The sequence below is a fragment of the Dermochelys coriacea genome, chromosome 2, assembly GCF_009764565.3.
Source record: "Dermochelys coriacea isolate rDerCor1 chromosome 2, rDerCor1.pri.v4, whole genome shotgun sequence".
NCBI lineage: Eukaryota > Metazoa > Chordata > Testudines > Dermochelyidae > Dermochelys > Dermochelys coriacea.
Window position 1 is genome coordinate 23,519,055 of NC_050069.1, and position 4,856 is coordinate 23,523,910.

General features: G+C 47.4%; 1 protein-coding gene across 3 annotated transcripts in view; it reads right to left on the reverse strand.

The window, feature by feature from the left end:
• Positions 1–3,490, reverse strand: part of ZHX2 (zinc fingers and homeoboxes 2) — a 113,019-nt gene extending 109,529 nt beyond the window's left edge. Inside the window, exons 1-2 of one of the 3 annotated variants that reach the window (XM_043507391.1) lie at positions 3,131–3,343; positions 1,474–1,628 (exon numbers count right to left, since the gene is read on the reverse strand). The gene's annotated coding sequence lies outside the window, so the exon portion shown is untranslated. Of the gene's footprint in view, positions 1–1,473; positions 1,629–3,130 lie in introns of all 3 variants that reach the window. The other 2 variants (XM_038389186.2, XM_038389188.2) reach the window with 2 other exon arrangements.
• Between the last annotated feature and the right edge of the window lie 1,366 nt (positions 3,491–4,856).

Below are 4,856 nucleotides of genomic sequence, written 5' to 3' on the forward strand. Positions count from 1 at the left end.
AGTGGACATGATGAACAGTAATTTGGGCCACGATAAAAACAAAAAACTACACCACAAACAGACCCAAAATATTAACTGTGCTACAGCTAAGATACTTTGCGAGACCATCCAAGAATAGGGGGAGTAAAAAGTGAAGTCATGATACATGCAAATACTGTGATGTCATTTCTGGCCTTAAAATCAACATTCTGCACAGGGACAAGCAGATCCAGGCCTTGTCAACAGCAATCAGATACTTTGGGAATTCAGAAAAGATAAGAAAAAAAAAAAAAAGAAAAGAGAAAGATACCTTTTTTACACTCAAGTGCTGTCTTCTCTTATAAAGTTTCACCAGCAAAAAGAACAAACAGATGTGATGGTACCAACGTCTAGTACTAGGGCCAACATATTAATTTTATACATGCTGATTAGAGATCATATATTTATCATAACTTGGAGAAGAGGACTTTTGGAACTTGAGAGGAATTATTTATCCAAGAATGAGCTACTTTCAAAACACTTTCAACTGACAACCTACCTGGAGAAAACCTGAGGGAGTTTCTTGCTCTTTATGTGGGGGAGCAGATGGGAACTTAACTCATGCCTAAAATTAAAGCTGTCATACTGATGTCAATTGGACTATTAACATGCTCAAATTTAAGCATGTGCTTAAGTGCTTTCCTAGATTGGGAACATAAGGGGCACAGAGAGAAGAGATGACAAGTGAAATCTTCCACCCATACATGGTAGAGGTTTTGGAAAGAATGAATAGGTTAAAGTGTGTAGAATGAGAATAAAGGCTGGTGCTAAAACTTTAAAAGGCTTCTTAGCATTTAAATTTTCAACAATCATACTGTGCAGTACATTGGTTTCTTTGATGGGGAAATTAATACATAGTTAATGTTATGAATTTAAGTGGCTTTACACGGTTGTTAGCGCCTCATACCCGAGATTGACCATATGCTTAACCCATAGCACTGAGAGTAACAAATAAAGGCAGAGCATTAACAGCAAGAGGCAAACTACTTCTACGTAAACCAAAAAATGAAAGATCAGAGATTGCTTACACCACCAGAATATTTATTTTTAAAAAGGGAGTTCAGGTAGTTGGCATTTTTAATGTGTTATGCCCCGATTCAGGAAATTAGTTGAGGCTTCATGTTCTTGAAGTTAAGCACATGCTGAAGTATCTTCCTGAACTGGGGCCCGGATATCTGCACAGTCAAATGGCAGCAGGGGGAAGAAATCATACTGTGGTTGCTTGTATTCTTATATTTAAAACAAAACAAACAAAAAAAACACCCAACAAGTAGTATTCCACTGGTGACCAAGTACTTGTGAGGGCTTCATAACTCCCTGGTGATGTTAAATATGCCATTTTACAAAATATATATTCTTGTTGGTAGTCATCTGATGCTTTGTGATGCTGTGCATTGCTGTCTTGGGACAGAAATGTAATGAGATGATGCAACACAGATCTAAATGTAAAGTTACCTTTTGATTTAATACCTCCTGCTTAGCTCTCCTTCCCCAGTTCTTTAGTATCTTCCCCCACCCCTTTATACTTCAAATTTTAACAGAAGTTTTGTTTTTCTCTTTTGGCAGGCCTCCTGCAATCCTCTACAACGCCAAACGTTTGCAAACAGCATCTGCATTGACAAGATGAGGAACTTTCATTCAAAAAAGTTACCAGAGAAGCCCCATTTAAAAAGCTGGCATTGCAGAAGGCTGGATTCCCACAGTAAAAGCAAACAAAAGGCAGTCAGGAAACAATTGAGGGCAGAGACCCCCACATGTCTTTGAAGTCAATCAATCAGGTGGAACTCCTCAGCAAATCACAATTTCACTTCCTGAGAACCAAGTTTTATTCCTATCAACACGGGGAGGGGGGAAAATCTGTCTCTCTTCCTCTCTCCCCCTAGTCTCAGCCAAGACAGAAAAGAACAAAAATCACCGATGTAACGCTTTAGAAAAATCAAAGACTCTGCCAGGATTCTGAAAGACTCTTCCCAAAAGTGGTCGGAAGAAGCCAAGCGACAAGTTTAACCAAGGTTTCTGAGTTTACTAACGTTGTCTTTGAAAAGCAAGTTGCAACAAAAGAACTGAAACCACCACCACCAGCAACGAGGAATTAACCTCTGATGGGATGGTTCAAAGCACCAGGCACTGAGAGAGACTTTAAAAAACAAATTAAAAAAAAAGGAGGAAAGATGGATGCACTAAAAAGAGATGAGCAACTCCGTTTGGAGGATGATCAGTGTCGTGGCAAGTTTTCTTTGGGGGGGGTGGGGTGTCAACCTCTACCCACCTCAGGGCCGGGGATAGAAACACTCTAGCTCATGACTGTAACACAATATCTCAGCAGCTGCTTCTCTCTCTCCCCTCTTATCTGCAGTTACCAGGAGCTGTTAGAATTTAAAGGGGCTGCACCCCAGCGCGTCATGGTGCCTGCCACCACGTTAAGGACAAATCGTCACTGGGAAAGAATAACCCCCCCCCCCCATCATCTCTGCCAACTCAGAGGAGTGGGGCGGCGAGCGGTGCAAATGCTACGCGTTCCAGCGGGAGCCAGGGGACCTGCCCCCCCCCGTTAGGCACCCAGATCCGCGGATTTATTTGGCTTTAAACCAGAGGGAGCTTTTAAAAGAAGGCAACACACACACACACACCCCCACACCCTGCTCGCCTCTACGTAACGCCCTGTCGAAAGCGGACGCCATATTTTGTGTTGCTGATGTCGACAGACCCAGGGAAACGTAGACATGTTTTTTTCCTCCCCCCTCCTCCTCTTCTCTGCCCCATTCACCTAAACTTGCATGGGGGGCGGATACGTTTAAACAAAATCCGATTCTTTCCCCCCCCCCCCTCCAGCCTGCGGCTTCTTCTCTCCCTGCTGCAATCCCCCCCCCCCCGCTGAAGTTCCCTTCACGAGCCCGTTTGCAAAGGCGCTAGGCGGGGAGGAAAAGTTGGGTCTGAGTGGCTGGCGATCGGCGGCGCTGCGCTGGGCTCAGGCGGGGAGCAGGAGCGCTCGCCAGTGCCTGTGGGCAGCGCGGTTCAGGGGTTCGAGGGAGCCCTCGGCACTTCCCCTGGCGGGTCGGGGTTTCTTGCAAGGTGCGGGGGGAAGGGGAAGGGGGGGGGGGAAGTTTCTTACCTGCGCCCAGGGCTTGAGGCGGCGGCGGCACGAACTTTCCCCCAGTGGAAGGGCTCTGCCTGTCGCCACGCTGGGGAACGTGGGAGCCGGCTGGGGAGCCAGGGCAAAGCCCCCCCCCCGCTACCAACCCCCCCGCAGCACAAACACTGGCCAAAAAAAAAAAAATTAAATTAAAAAAAAAAAATCCTTCGATCAGTGGGGATCTACGCCAAAACCCACATGATCTCTGACGTCAGCATGCGTATTTGCATACGATACCACCGGCGGCTCTTCCACCGGGGTCCCTTTATTTGGGAGAAAGTTAGAAACTGAAATTGACCCAGGCGCCTTTAAGAGTCTCATTATAAAAAAAATTCCTCCCCCTCCGCGATCCATCCACGTGTGTCTGTGTGTGGCGGGGAGGGGAGGGTTCTCTCCCTTTTGGGTAACTTAAAAGTCTATCGCTACCGCCAGTTTTTTTATATTAGTATTTAGCTAGGAGTTGGCAGGGCCGGGAGAGAGATCACTGGATATGCCAAAAACTGCATCTACCTGGATCCCGCTGATGTTGTACCCAAGACCCCAATTGATCCCACCGAAATAGAGAACAAGGCTAACCACTCCCGCTGTCTCCTCCCCAGCCCCTCGAAAATACCCCAGCCCCTCCAACACATTCCCATACAACTGCCCCCTACCCCATCCGATTCTGGCACCTGGATCCTACTCCTTTCCCCTCCGCCCCAAATGGTAACGCTTCATGAAGAACAAGTGTAGACGCTCCTCTTATACCAAAAAAACAAAAAACAAAACAAACCACCGGGACCCCAATGCATCCCACAGCGCCAGCGGCATAAATAGGCAGACGTGGGCCCAGAACCGGGCTCTGTCAGTTTTTGGTCCTAGTCCCCCCCCCCCCCGCCTAAAAAGCGAGCAAGCAGTAGTTGTTCCTGCTGCACCTTGACTATCCAGCCCATGATGAATCACACCTCAAATCTGGCATCCATCCCGCTGTGTTTTTGGCCACAAACACAGAAACTGTACTATGGGGACACAGAATAAGCCATGATTCTACCATTCTCCCCCGAGAACCCCCCTGGCCCCATCACATGCTCCTAACAGGGACCTGCAAACACTCTAATTTGACACCCGAATCTTGCTGGATCCAGCTGATGTTTGGCTGCATACCTCACACCCAGTTTTCCTGTGTAAACGTAGTTCAGATAGACAGTGGCATTTTGCGGCTTGGGGTCAAAAACTGTAAGGATCCAGTCTTGGGGGGCGGAATTGACCTGCTAATTAGCAGCCGTCTTGTTCCAGGATGCATGATGGGTGGGTGTTTTGCTCTTTGTTTAGGCATTATGATGGGGGGGGGGTCAAGGCCGAAATTGGCACGACCCAGCGTTTAACAGCACTGTGGGAGGAGTGCATCGGGACCGGGTGTTTTGGGGAGCAGTAGGAGCGGCTCGATTCAGTCTCTATTATGATGGTACAATTTGAGGTCTTGGGCACAAAGAAAAGAAAGGATTCAGGTTTTACACAGCCCCCTTCGGGACGCTCTTCTCCAGTGAAGTTTGAAGGGGGGGCGGGGGGCAGTGTCCGAAAATCCCAAAGCGAGACCCATTTTCTTTAAAAGTTCAAGGTGTCACTGATGAGCTCGGCAAACTGTTGATCCCGACCACGTGTAGCAGCCAGAGAAGCCGGTGAGAACAAGGTAAACAGCCTGTGCTCATCGTTTACCCAGTGTTCA